Source organism: Miscanthus floridulus, chromosome 12 (genome assembly GCF_019320115.1).
Source record: "Miscanthus floridulus cultivar M001 chromosome 12, ASM1932011v1, whole genome shotgun sequence".
NCBI lineage: Eukaryota > Viridiplantae > Streptophyta > Magnoliopsida > Poales > Poaceae > Miscanthus > Miscanthus floridulus.
In genome coordinates, this window is record NC_089591.1 from 21,959,115 (window position 1) to 21,974,802 (window position 15,688).

A 15,688-nucleotide genomic window follows, 5' to 3' on the forward strand; every position below is an offset into this window, starting at 1 on the left:
CCCTCGTCAAAGCGATGCAAGCATTGTTTCACTGGCTTGGAGCCTAGGTGGATCTTCAAGGTGTGCTCGGAGACTTCCCTCATAATGCCTGGCATGTCCGAGGGTTTCCATGCGAAGATGTCTTTGTTGGCGCAAAGGAAGCCGATGAGCACACTTTCCTATTTAGAGGAAAGCATGGTACCAATGCACACCATTTTGCCCATGATGCTCCTAGGGTCCACAAGGACCTCCTTGGATCCCTTTGCTGGTTTGAAGAACCTAGTCGACCGCTTGGGGTTGGGTGCTTCTTCGATGACCTCTTTCCTGAGGGCCGTGAGCTTTATGGAGGTGACGATTGCTGCGGCATGATCAGCAGCACTCAACCTTGCACTCGTAGGGTCCACAAGGTGTTGGCTTTATTTTGAAAGTTATCGCAAACTTAATGAGTCTATGAGAGATGCAAAATGAAATGAGATGAGTAAAATTTGACTTTATTTCCGATGTTAGAGGTTACAAAGCTATGTTAGTTCTAAGTATCTAATTGCCAATGTAGATCGATCTGCTTCCATGCCAGGGGTTTGTTGGACCTAGTCCTTGAGATAAAGGTCCCTAGTGGAAGATGATGTGACCTTCGGAAGTCGTCTTGCCGATTGATGATGAACCTTGGTGATCTTTAGGGATCTTCTATTTACCTTGGTGAGGGAGGTCCCCATTGATGTTGTCTTTAGGAGCCACGGAGGTCGCATGTTTCCTTCTTGTGTAGTTTGGACCTACCATGGTTGTGCAAAATTCAGAGCATGAATTTCTCCTCGGGCACATTCATGTTCTGGTTTCTAGCGAAGCTTCTTTGGCTTGCGGTTGGCTGCCAACTTTTTGTAGGGTGGGATTGAGACCCCTCCCCTAGAGGTGTGCATGCTTGGCGCCGAAGCTCTTGTCAATGTTGGTTTTTCCTAGCCCTCGATCGAGTGTTGCTAGATATATGTGAGCTTCGCCGCTCTTGTAGTTGTTTGACAGTGTTGTTTGGCACTGACCAGCTTCCCATGGCTGGTGTTGGCAGGTCCTTTCATGTGGTGGCTTGAGAGCGGCTATGAGGGGGTACTCAGCGGGATATTACCTTTTTTCTTATTGTATCCCCTGAGTGCCTTTTGCTTTGGGACTGCACTGGCTGGTTTCATGGATGAGGTTGCTCTAGCTATCCCTGACATTATGTATGTTCTTATGGTACCCTCGACTGTTTGGCCGAGGGTAGGGTCTAGTTGCTTTTTGGGTGAGGCTCTTCTCTTGCGAGGGTTTCGTGATCTGCGGGGCATTTTTGCTCGTGGGGGCTTTAGGAGTGGTGGTTTTGTTCTTGGGTTGCTGATGGGTGTTTGGAGTAGGGTTGGGGTTGTATTAATAAGGTGATTTGACTATGGTGGTATAAGTGAGTGCGTGTTTTAATGCATGTCTAGGTACTTGCACCTTTTTTGGAGCATTTAATCTCGGTGATTTGGATTCCAGTGCGTGAATGGAGGTGAGATTGTTGTATTCAATGGTTGTACATTTTGTTGTTGGGACAAGTGTGTGGAGTAAATGCGGCTTTTGATGTGATAGGACTGCTTGCCAACTTTGATAGTGTGTCTTGATTGGTTGTTTTGTGGCCCCCTTTCATTTTTTGCAAAGTGTACGTGCTTGTTTTAACCTTTGTGTTTGTCTTTTGACTTAAGGATAGGTGGGGTGGGGTGTGTTATGTGAGCCCTTAGCATGATTGGCAAGGGTGTTCACTTGTTTTGACCTTCGTGCCTGTCCTTTATCTTAAGGACGGGTGGGGTTTGCATTGTGAGGCCCTAGCATCTTTGGTGAGGGTGCTCACTTGTTTTAGCCTCCATGCCTATCCTTTGTCTTAAGGACGGGTGGGGTTTGCTTTATGAGCCCCTAGTGTCTTTGGCGAGGGTGCTCACTTGTTTTGACCTCCGCGCCTATCCTTTGTCTTAAGGACGGGTGGGATTTGCCCTGTGAGCCCCTGGCGTCTTTGGCGACGGTGCTCACTTGTTTTGACCTCCATGCCTATCCTTTGTCTTAAGGATAGGTGGGATTTGCTTTGTGAGGCCCTAGCATCTTTGGCGAGGGTGCTCACTTATTTTGGCCTCTGTGCTTGTCCTTTGTCTTAAGGATGAGTGGGGTTTGCTTTGTGAGCCCCTAGTGTCTTTGGCAAGGGTGCTAACTTGTTTTGAGCTCTGTGCCTGTCCTTTGTCTTAAGGATGGGTGGGGTTTGCTTTGTGAGCCCCTGGCGTCTTTAGCGAGGATGCACACTTGTTTTGACATCCACGCTGGTCCTTTGTCTTAAGAACAGGTGGGGTTTTCTTTTTGAGCACTTATCGATTGTTTTGTGCTGAGCGAGGGGGGGGGTTAAGCCAAGAAGCCCCATTCAATACAAGTCTTCACCTATGTTTTGCGACAATGAGGGTGGGTTGGCCTTGGGCCACCTGTTTTGGTGGAGGTTGAATTTTGAGGGAATAAATATTACATTAGACGATATAGTGACTGTCTCGTTAAAAAACCTTGTGCCCCTTCTCAAGGAAAAAGATTATAGTGCCAAGTTTTTTACATGCTTTGATAAAACTAGAAAATTACATTGGGCGAGCATGCGCTAAGGCACCGCTAAGGGTAGTATTTGCAAAGGTCATCGATGTTCCATGTGTGATGGAGTTGGTTACCCTCGCTTTATTGAGTGGCCAAGTAAGGGCCGAGCCATTTTGGTTGATGTTTGCCTGCCATCTTGGAATTTTGTTTTCTAATGAGGATCATGTCTCCTGAATTGATTTGATGGGGATTTACTTTATTGTCTCTCCATTGGGTGGTATCACCTTGATATATGCGAAGGTTGTTGACTGCTTGGCATCTGAGTTCTTCTGTGAGGTCTTTTTGTTAGTTGTTCTTCATCTTAGATGCTTGTTGCGTCTTTTGCGAAGGTGACTTGTGTGTGAGTTCTTCCAGTAGGACATCTTCTTCTCCGAAGAGAAGTTTGAAAGGTGTAAACGTTGTTGCCCTTGACTTGGAGGTGTGGGACAATATGACTGACGAGAGGTCTTCTGCCCATTTCCCCTTGGGTCTGCCGTGTAGTATTTTTGAGATGCCTTGGAGGATTATGCCATTTGCTCTTTCGACAAGGTAGTTGGACTTTGGGTGTCTTACTGAGGCAAAGCACACCTTCGCTCCAATCTGCAAGCTGAATTTTCTGAATACTTCGCTGTCGAATTGAGTTCCGTTGTCCACTGTTAGTTCTCTTGGTACCCAGAATCAGCATATGATTTGTTGCCAGAAGAATTTTTTGATGGTCTACGATGTTATTGTTGCTAATGGCTTTGCTTCTATCCATTTGGTGAAGTACTCGACGGCAACCACCGCATATCGGAGGTTTCCAGGAGTGGTTGGTAGTGGTCCAACTAAATCCATTTCCCATCGCTAAAGGGGCCAGGTTGGGCAAATTAAGGTGGTTGATATGCCTGGCCTGTTTGAGTGTGTCATCGAAAGCTAGCATCCCTCGTAGTGTAGTACTAGCGAGGCTACATCATTGATTGTTGTTGGCCAGTAGAACCCTTGTCTGAATGCTTTTCCGACTAGTGCTCAAGATTCATTATGGGATCTACACGAACCCTCGTGTATTTCCTTTAGCAACTACTTTCCTTCACTGACTGTGACACATTTGAGCAATGGAGCTGTTACACTGGCTTTGTACACCTCGTCATTGATGATTCTATACCCTTGCGCCCTCTGTTGCATCCTCTTTTCTTCTTTGGTTTCTGGTTCATGGTAGCCTTTGAGGTAGGCAACCATGGGTGCTCTCAATCTTCGATGTGTATTGTGTTAGTGAGCATTAGTACTTGGGGATCTTGACATGACATGATTATATCTATTGTAGCCCTCTAATTGATCATATTGTTGGACAACAAAAGGAGATTTTAGATTTGAACAATTATAAACTCGGTGTACCATATACCCCCCTTTACAATTATGTTGCCAAAAAAGTGATATGTACATCTAGATAACCCATGGCAATTTAGCACATTTAAATTTCTCTTGCAAAGTACTAAGAGCACACAGAGTATCAAACTCAATATAACTCAAAGTATTTAAAGAGGACAATAATTTTAGCTCATCTTTTTTAGTGGCAATTGGAAGCAAATATTTATTTTCAACACAGGTATTTGGTTCTAGAACAAAAGCATCAGGCTCATTCACTAGTTGTGGCATAGGTATAATAAAAGCATTGTCACACAACTCTTCTTTATCACTAGCATTATTAGAATAATTATTTTGTGACAAAGGCAATTCAGATTGAGTGTCCACTAAATGTTGCTCTATTATAGCATGAGTGGTGGATAAATTCAGCACATCATCACTAATTTCAACAATATCAGATTTTGTAGCAAGCATAAAAGAACCTTTCAATTCGGATACTTGCTTATTTTTAGATTTAACATCAAATTTTTTCTTTACATTGGCTGCTCTATCTCCATTAGTTTGTACAATTTCATCATGGTTGAAAGTTTTATCAGACTCCAAAGTGTGTGTGGGAGGTGGTGGTGGTGGAGAAGATGCTGTTGCAGGGGTAGAAGCAGCCACTCGCCTTCTTATCGCAGTCTCAACCTTCATAAATGCTTGCTCCACACTTGCTAAAATCTAGTTGCACTACAAGGATTCACCTCTAATGCCACGCCACACAATTGCAACACCACTAATTTGGTTGTCATAGGGGGGTCGTATTGCAACCTTTCCGTAAAATGGTTGCAATATGTGCCAATAATGCAATGGACTAAATGTGTTGCAATATGTGTGGTTTGTCGTTGCAACAAGCGTGTGCAACTGCAACCATTTAAGAATTGTGTTGCAATTAGGTGGCATTATTTCCATGGCACTTTAGAGTTGCATTAGTATTGATTTTTATTGCAATTACTTAGTGTTATTGCAACTATATTGGATTTGGTTGCTTTTGCTTGTAACTATTGCCATGATTGTTCTGCGTTGCAATAATCTTCAATGGTGTTGCAATTGCTAGGTGGTTATTGCAACAAGAATTGTTAATGGATGCAAGAGCATGTTACTATTGCCACGGTTTTATGGGGTTGCAATAATCTTATGTGGTATTGCAATTGTTAGGTACTTATTACAACTAGAATCCTAAATGGATGCAATATCATGTTACTATTGTCAAGGGTTTTTTTGTGTTGATATAGACTAATGTGTTCATTGCAATACAATGTTATTGGTGTGAAAAAAATGACGTTTTCATATTTTGAACATGCCAAAATTCTATTTCAAGTTTTCATATTTTGAAATTCAAATTTAGCATGGCGTGAAAAAATGACAAGAAAATTCAATTGAAATCATTTACTATCTCAAAATTCTATTTGAAGTTTTTATATTTTGAAATTTAAATTTTGCATGGCATGGAAAAAATGACAAAAAAATAAAAATGATCCTACCACCAAGATTTGAACCTACATCCACACAACCACCCCAAGATGATAACAATACCCTAACTACCACTAGACCACTTGCATGTTTGTGAAAGACATAGTGTTTATTTTATTTATTATAGGAACAACGACTTGAGCTTTCAGAACATAAATTTTGAATTGTTCAAACCAATGTTTTCTGAAATGGTAAACGGTCTTTACACGGTCGCCCTTCGTTTAGTGTTTAGGCTGTTTACACGATATTTAAACGAAGTTAAACGGTCTAAACAATTTTGTACTTTTAAAAAAATACATATAATTATATATGTGCATGTAAAAAATCAAGTATTCTAGCATTTATATATGTTTATCCGAGTAAAAATCAATTATTTTGGTATGTATATATATTTATGCATGTGAAAAGAATCAAATATAGATATTTATGCATGTAACATATCAAGTATACACATTTATAAATATAATAAACTTAAGTATACGAATTTATCCATACAGAACTGAACTAGATTTACCTCATGTTCGCCTAAACAGCCGTTTAAACAGCTGTTTAGCCCGTTTAATATTGTTTATATCCATTCCGTTTAGGCCGTTTAGACCATTTTCCTGTTTTTTTGACCGTTTAAACGGTTAACCGTTTAATTTCCGTTTACCCCCTAAACAAAATAGTTTACCACCGTTTACCGTTTAGTGGCCATTTAAATGGCCGTTTAACCCGTTTAGATGAACACTAGTTCAAACAAGGTAGCATGGAGAAATGACCAAAACAAGAGTTGTAGATCTCGATGAATTATATAACTTTGTTGTCAATGGCTTTTGCATTTGAAATAAATTAATGTCCCATAATTCTATTTGAAGTTCTCATATTTTAAAATTTAAAATTCAAATTGTTCAAACAAAGTCTGATAGAGAAATGACCAAAACAAAAGTTGTAGGCCTCGATGAGTTATACAACTTTGCTAGTGATGACCTTTTCATTTGAAATCATTTACTATCCCAAAATTCTATTTGAAGTTCTTATATTTTAAAATTCAAATTTTGAATGGTTTAAGCAAATTCGAATCAAGAAACAATCAAAACAAAAGTTGTAGATCTCAGTGAGTTCTAAAAACTTGTAGTTGATAACTTTTACATTCATAATCATTTGCTATCCCAAAATTATATTTGAAGTTTTCATATTTTGAAATTCAAATCTAGCATGCCATCCATTTGAAATCATTTACTATCCCAAAATTCTATTTTAAGTTTTTATATATTTTAATATTCAGATTTTACATGGCGTGCATTAAATGACAAGAAAAATAAAAATATGATGAGCACTAAGATTTGATCCCTTGACGTCGTAACTTGCTCAAAACATGTGGAGATGTGATCCATGTGGAGATGTCTGGGTTTTATGCATCTGACATCGCAACTTGCTCGAAACATTCTCAATTTTTTACCACAGCCTACACATGTGATAACATGACACCTCGACAAGTTTTGTGATTTTCGGACTTCGTATGAACTTTATATAATTTTAGAACACTTTTCTGGCAAGTGGTTCGTCATGTTACGTGAAGAAGATGCGCGAAATTTGATGCGAGTTCGTGGATAGAGACTCAACATACACCAAGTACCATGAATACCATTTTTTGAATGACCAAATTCCATTATTTCATGTACATGCAGTTCAAATTTGAAATAGTCGAAAAAATTCAACGAAACAAAACTAATTAAGGAAATAAAGTAAAAAAACTAAAAATTGTCCCAAATTTTGAAATGGAGTTTTAATTACTGTAGCAAGGCCCCAGAAAAAAATGGGGCGAAAAAAACAAAAAAAAATAATTTGCCGAGTGCCAACCTTGGCACTCGGCAAAGAAGCCTTTGCCGAGCGCTAGGTCACAGGGCGCTCGGCAAAGAATTTAAAAAAAATAAAAAAAACCTTTGCCGAGTGCCACTGGGCCTAGCACTTGGCAAATCTTTTAACCTAAAGGCCCAGAATGGGCTGGCCCAACCCCACCCCCTCACTCGTCTCCCACCTGCCCCCGCATCGCCACGTCGTCGCCGTCCTGGCGCCCCCGTCCCACGCCCCAGCGGCCTCACGCCCCCATCCCACGCCCTCGCCCAGCGCCGCGGTGGCCCCGTGCGCGCGCCCTGGCGGCCTCGCGCCCCCGTCCCGCGCCCCGGCGGACCCGCACCACCGCCCCGGCAGACCCGCGCCCGCCGCCCCGGCGGCCCCGCGCCCCCGCCTCGGCTGGCCCCACCCCCACGCCCTGGCGGACCTATGCCCCCGCCCCGGCGGCCCCACGCCTGCGCCCCGGGTCCCCGGCCACCGCCCGGAGCTCACCGGTGCCCCAGGCTCCGAGCTCCCCAGGGACAGCGACCCGGCTGGCCCCGAGCTCCATCGGCCCCGCCGTGCCCTGTGGCTAGCCAACAGAGGGAGAAGGAGAGGAGCAAGAGGAAGAAAGAGAAGGGGTAGGAGGAAGAGGAAGAAAGAGAAGGGGGAGGAGGAAGAAGAGGAAGGTGCTGACCCGACCGCCTGTCGATCCTCGCGCCGTTCCGACCGCCCGTTGATCCTCGCGCTGCTGCAGTCATCCCCGCCGTCATCGCCGGCCCTCGCTCTTGCCGTTCTTGCCGCCAAGGTAAGCCCTACCCTTGTAGTGTTAGTAGTAGTAGTAGTTAGTAGTGTTAGTAGTAGTTAGTTGTAGTGTTAGTTGTAGTAGTTAGTAGTGTTAGTTGTAGGGTTAGTAGTAGTAGTAGTTAGTAAATAGTAGTAGTTAGTAAGTAGTAGTGGTTAGTAGTAGTAGTTGTTAATAGTTAAGTAGTTCTTAGTATTAGTGCTATTAGTAGTTAAGTAGTTGTTAGTAGTAGTGTTAGTAGTAGTTGTAGGGTTAGTAGTAATTGTTGTTGTACTACTTCAATACTTTCATCTGCATGGAAAGAGAATGTAACACCCAAAATTTTTCATTCTTTTAAAATAAGTAAATTTGATTTAATTATGTTGTTAAGTGTGCAATCAATTATAGGAAATTAATAATTTTTGGGGAATTAAAATCAATTATAAGATTAGAAACTTTTGATGCATACATGCTACTGCAATATTTATTCATGTGATGATTGTTCTTGAATTAGAGTTCAAATGAATTCAAAAATTATTTGAAAATGCTTTTGGAAAATTTGTTTAGAAAATAAAAAGGAAAGAGGATTTATTCTTTTCTCCTCTCCTTCCTCACTTTCGGCCCACATAGCCTTTTTCCTTTCCCGCGGCCCGTTCACCCTCCTCTCTCCCCTTTCCCCGCTCGGCCCGGCACTGCTGGCCCAGTCGCGCGCTTTGCTCGACCCAGCAAGCCCCACCGGCCCAGCTCCCCTTCTCCCTGGCGCAACCGCCATGCACCTCAGCCGCTCAGCCCAACGAGCCACGCCAGCCCAACCGACGCGCCTCCTTCGCTCTCAGCCGCTGCCAGCCAGGCCCGCTGGTCAGCTCTTCCCCCCACCTTCCTCCCCGCGACCCGCAATCGTAGCGGCGGTCGAGCCACAACCGCGCCCGCTCCTCACGCATCGTGGGCGCGTCGCTCGCTCCTCGGCCTCTTTTTAAGCGAAGCCGAGCCCTTGCATGTCTCTCTCTCGCTCCCCGCTCCAATTTCTCCCTCGCTCATGCTTCGGAGGCCACCACCGTCGCACGGAAAAGCCCCGCCGTCCACCGAGATCGGAACCGCCGTGACCCATCTTCCCTGAGCCATCTCCGACCCATTTCTTCCCCGCAGTGAGACCCCCATGCTCTCCTCTCTCTCCCCGACCTTCTCCTTTGGCGTTTGATGGCTTGTATGGCCGTTTTGCGTGCGGTCGGGAAGCTCTTGGCCGTCGGCCATGGCGGTCGCCGCTTCAACCTTCCCCTCCGGTCACCTTTTTGTCCAAGCCGTGATCCCCTGCTCCTCCGCATTTTATCTTGATTTCAATACTGTTGGTGTACTGTTCTAATGATATGAATGTTTGCTTTGCATGAATACTTTTGGAATGTTGTATGTTGCCGTGTTGGTCGCGTTCTGACGGTGAGGAAAACATTGGAGACCAAGAACTCTTCGATGACCAGCAGGACCAGCACGAGTTTGTGAACCAAGGCAAGTATAGCATGGGCCTTCCTTGATGTTCTATTTCACTTTAATCAATTACTCATTTGCATGTGTCTAATTTTGATACCCATAAGGACATCCTAGTGATTGTTTATCCTGTTCCTTGTCTCCTATGGGTTAAATGCATATGGGTAGATTGCTAGTGCTCTAATTGAACTTGATATACATGTTGATGAATGATACTATGGAACAAAGTGAGTAACATGATTTATAACAACTGTTCCATAGGGCGAAAGTGCAAATGACTTTTTTTCATGTTGCTCCTGGCCCTCTATAAGGACTTATTTGTCGGCAAAAGCTGGGACTGACAGTGCAACTGGGAGAGTCATATGGCTCTGACTTTAGCTCAGTAATAGGATCTTTCCTAGCTAGTTAGAGGTTACCTTTTTGGCGCAAATGGGACTTGCCACTTTGGGTATAGGGCTGCCTCTGTTCCTATGAGTATAGCCGCGATGGATATGTGCCATAGGAAAGGGGGGTTCCTACATCTACCTGCCAAGGAAACCTAGCAGCCCTAACTTGTTAGGGAATCCTATGAAATGGCTTCATAGTGTACCCTGCCCGCTCACCTTGGTAGTGACATGGGAGTAATTAACCCAGGCATATGGGGATCACGACTCGCGGTGAATGTGCACCACCTCTGCAGACGGTAACAAACTGTCATAACAGCCGTGCTCACGGCCACGAGCGGCCTGGAAAACTCACAGAATAACTGGATACTTGATGATGATCATTTAAAGTTGTCAATGATGATATATAGTACACTTGACCCTGATATATGTTCTTATGGGAATTAAATGGGAGCTTAAGCATAACTTGATACTACTTGAAATTAAAAGCTTGACCTATTAAAAATGCTAACTGCAGTAAACCAGAGTCTATCCTTTTTTAGCTTCATAACCCCATGTTAGCTTGCTAAGTATGGAATGTACTTACACTTGTTTATTTTCTTTACTTGGATAAAAATCCCGGATGGGTAACAGATGACAGCGGGTATGAGGATTTCCTGGAGGATTATTAGGCTTGTGGTCAACCAGTTGACCTTCCCTGTGATGATGTCCACGAGAGTTTTATTATCTTTTTATTTTTCCGCTGTGATGTATTAGACTAAGTTTTATTATAACTCTGATGTATGAGACACCATGATGATACTTTATGTAATTTGTCAACTTGTGTGTGTGATTGATTCCTAGGCACACTCGAGTTTTGTGCATTCAATTTTATCCTTAAAATTGGGTGTGACAAATTGGTATCAAAGCCGTGTTGACTGTAGGACGCAAGCCTAGTTAGAAAAAGGTCGTTTTAGCATCTTTGCTCCTCTGGTTTCTTGCTTACTGACTTATTCTTGTTATTTTACTAAAATATTTATGCTTTACATACCTTAATCTATTATTTAAAATTGTTGATTCTAATTCTATCTCACTTTAAATTTATAGATGTCTCATAATCCGAAGACTGCTCGACTCAGCACCGCCGGCTATCGTGCCATGTTCACCCCGCAGTGCCCCACCGGTGGGGAGGGAGATTGTGATCATCTCCGACGACGAGGAGATGGCTACACCGACACCTACACTTGCTCCTACACCAGTCGCCGTGCCCGTCTATCCTGTGGTAGCTACACCTAAGGAGTCGACGGCTACTTCCCCTACACCTGCACCATCCCCTAGCTGCCCTCAGTGGAGGATGAGGAGATTGGCTGGAAGTGCAAGTACTACTTCAAGCCAGATCCAGAGACAGCCTACTACCACACTCTCCTCACCCACGTGTTGGACGACTACTTCCCCGACTTGCACGCCTCCATCAGCTACCACTGCGCCGAGTACCAGCACCCAATGGAGGCTACCTTCTAGAAGGTAGAGCTGGTGGTCACCGCTTGGAACGATATCAAGAATGGACATGAGGTGGAGACTGTCCACTGTGCCCCTGCCAGGAGAGCCCATGCTTTGGATGGCATGGAGGATGCAGCACAGAATGCCTACATCCACTACCATGGTCGTCGCTTCGAGGCCATGAGGGAGGATTGCTTCAGGTTCCTTCCTCGAAATGATCATGAGGGTGTTCGGTAGGTTTTGGCTCCACCAGAGAATGACCCAACTCTGGAGGCAGCGGTGCAGCATGTCCACGCTATGCAGGGAGTGGATGATGAAGTCAAAGGAGAACTGCGTGCATCTCAGATGGCGCAGAGACATCTTCAGAAACAAGTGGATGAACTTCGAGCATAACTTGGATAGCCTTCCATCTACAAGAAGAAGCGCCGGTCCTTCACCATGATTGACACCGCTCCATAGGTGTTAGGTGCCTTGATCTAGATTACCACGTCGTTAGTTCGTGTTCTTATTTAGTCTTGTTGGTCTTGTGAACTTGGTTGATTAGATGTTGAATTTGTGAACTTGGTTGATTTGGTATTTTGCTTGATTGCTGGAAGCTTGTGGGCATGTCCACAACTTCCTTAGATTGGAACTTTAAGTTTAGAATGAAATCTTAATGCAGATGTTTCGTTTTAGCTTATCTCTGCTGTGCTGATTTCTGGAGCAGCCTGTGTTCTTTATCTGGTATCCTGAAATCTGGGATGATGAAAATTCTGAAATTTTTGGGGAGATAACTAGACCTCTGTATCTTTCGAGTGTCTCTAGAATCACGTCAATAGCTGTTCAGGTTTGGGAGATCTAGCTGACACAAGTTGATGTTCCTGCGTTGTCTGGAACTTAGAACAGTTTCGGTTTAGCTCTACTTTTGACTATGTGTGAGTCCGAATCTGTAAAAGTGGTCTAAATGAAAGTTGTAGCTGATGTCCTAAGCTTTCTAACAAATCTTGGTGCACCTCTGTTGGATCTCTGAAACTCGAGTTATAACAGTTTTACTGAACTGCTGAATTTGAACCTTGTCCAGAAAATTCTCAGTATTGTTTCTTATCTTTTGTAAGCTCTCTATAATTGGAAAAATCTCTAAATTTTGCACATTTGTTGGAAAACAAATGGCCACAAGAGGAGGAAGAGGCAGAGGCTGTGGTCATGGGCGTGATGCTCTTATAAATCCACCACCGCCACCTGTGACCATGGAACAGATATTGGGAATGCAAGCGCAGCTGATGCAAGCTATGATGCAGCGCTTGGACAATGAACCTGCAAGAGGGCCACCGCCTGTTCAGGTCAGAGATAAGCGTGGAGAGTTTATGAAAGGTCGTCCACCGGTGTTCACCCATGCCTCAGACCCTATGGAGGCAGATGATTGGTTGCGTGCTGTGGAGAAACAACTGAATATAGCACAATGCAACGACCTTGAGAAGGTGTTGTACGCTTCCGGGCAACTCCAAGGAGCTGCTCAGGATTGGTGGGAATCATTTCAGTTTGGATGTCCCAACAATGCTCTTGCTATCACTTGGCAGGAATTCAAGGACAGTTTCTGGTCGTACCATATTCCTGATGGACTAGTGGAACTAAAGCAGGAAGAATTCAGATCTCTCAAGCAAGGATCAATGACTGTGGCGGAGTATCGGGACAAGTTCGCACAACTATCACGCTACGCTCCTAATGATGTAGCGGATGACAAGGATAAGCAACGCCGTTTCCTCAAGGGACTCTATGATGGACTGCAGCTCCAGCTGATGTCTAATACTTATCCTAACTTCTAGTCTTTGGTGAATTGCGCAATCGTGATTGATGATAAGCGCAAGGAGATGGAAGCTAAGAAGAGAAGGCTCCAAGGGCAAGCTTCTAGAAGCAACACTCACCCACGTGCTTATCCCCAGCATGGTTTCTAGCAGAGAAATCAAGGACCAACTCACCAGGGAAACCATGGTCAGTATCCTCAGTGGAACCAGTTCCAACAACGCCCTCGGTACCAGCAACAGTTTGGAAATCAGCGTCCCCCGCAACAGACTAGCAATCCTAGAACACGCCAGGGAGTGCCTAACAGTGCTCCTGTGAAGAGTGGTGCACCCAACAATCCCAATGCCTGTTATCGATGTGGAGAAGTAGGTCACTATGCTCATCAGTGTCCTAAGAAGCAGAACAAACAAGCACCTCAGAACCAGGCCAATAATCAGAAGTTCAACGCCCGACCACCTCTCACAGCGAAGGTGAACTATGTGTCATCTGATGCAGCTCAGGAGACGCCTTAGGTCATGCTAGGTACGTTCAGCATCAACTCTATTTCTACTACCATACTTTTTGATTCTGGTGCTTCGCATTCTTTTATCTCCCAAGCTTTTGTTAGAATGCATAGCATACCCTTGTGTGCCATGAAAAATCCTATACTAGTGAATTCCCCGGGAGGTAGTATGCCCGCTTCTTATTGGAGCCCCTCAACTAGCATTTCCTTAAGGGGAGTAGACTTCAAGGTGAAGCCTATTGTGTTGAGAACAGCGGAAATTGATCTTATCCTGGGAATGGATTGGATGAAATAACACCAGGCAGTGATTCAGTGTCAGGAGAAATCTGTGGTTGTGACATCACTCAATGGGGATAGAATCTATGTAGAAGTGGTAGTGCAAGCTCATCCTATAGCCATAGTGAATCAGCTAGATGGTGAAGTCAATGAACAAGATCATGTCATGGAGGAGTTCCCAGATGTCTTCCCCGATGACTTGCCAGGTATGCCACCTGACCGAGACATTGAATTCATTATCGAATTATTACCTAGAACTGCACCAATAGCTAAACGTTCATATAGAATGGGAGTTAATGAATTAGAAGAGCTTAAGAAACAACTAAAAGAGTTGCAAGAAAAAGGTTTCATACGCCCCAGTTCTTCCCCATGGGGGGCACCTATGATCTTTGTGGATAAGAAGGATGGTAGTCAATAGATGTGTGTGGATTACCGCTCACTTAATGAGGTTACCATTAAGAATAAATACCCTTTGCCTAGGATTGATGATTTGTTTGATCAATTGAGAGGAGCCCATGTGTTCTCCAAGATTGATCTCCGATCTGGGTATCATCAGCTTAAGATTCGGAACTCGGACATACCCAAGACAACATTTACTACACGGTATGGATTATATGAGTACACCGTTATGTCTTTTGGATTGACCAATGCACCTACATACTTCATGTATCTGATGAATAAGGTGTTCATGGAGTTTCTGGATAAATTTGTGGTAGTATTCATAGATGACATACTAATATTCTCCAAGACTGAAGAAGAACATGCCGAACACATAAGGTTGGTCTTGCAAAAGCTTAGAGAACATAAGTTGTACGCTAAGCGAAGCAAGTGTGAGTTTTGGTTAAAGGAAGTCTCTTTTCTGGGTCATGTTGTCTCCAATGGTGGAATAGCAGTGGATCCAGGCAAAGTGCAAGATGTACTGAATTGGAAACCACCAACTACTGTAAGTGAGATTCATAGCTTTTTGGGATTAGCTGGTTATTATCGAAGGTTCATTGAAGGCTTTTCCAAGCTACCCAAGCCCATGATAGCTCTGTTGGAAAAGAATGCTAAGTATGTATAGGTCGGATAAATGCTAGGCAAACTTTGAAGAGTTAAAGAAGAGATTGACTACAGCTCCAGTATTAATCTTGCCCGATTTAAGCAAGAACTTCTCTATATATTGTGATACATCCCGTTTGGGTCTCGGATGTGTGCTTATGCAAGAAGGAAGAGTGGTTGCATATGCATCTAGACAACTAAGGAAGCATGAGTTGAATTATCCTACTCATGACTTGGAATTGGCAGCTGTGGTTCATGCTTTAAAGATCTAGAGACATTATCTGATTAGACATAAGAGTGATATCTATACTGATCATAAGAGTTTGAAGTATATCTTTACCCAATCAGATCTGAATCTAAGACAACATCGTTGGTTGGAATTGATCAAAGACTATGATTTGGAAGTGCATTATCACCCGGGAAAGGCAAACGTCGTAGCTGATGCACTTAGTAGAAAGAGCTATGCCAATGGAATTCAGATAACATCTATGTCAGCAGAGTTGTGTGCTGAAATGGAGTATCTCAACTTGAGTCTGGTCACTAATGCAATGGAATTGGTGATAGAGCCTACTTTGGAAAAAGAGATACGCAAAGGTCAATTGGAGGATGAAAAACTTAAAGAGATAGCAGAGAATGTAGTGCTTGGAAAGGCACCTGGATTTAGAATGGATGAGAATGGTACTCTTTGGTTCGAGAAAAGGATATGTGTACCTAAAGCAA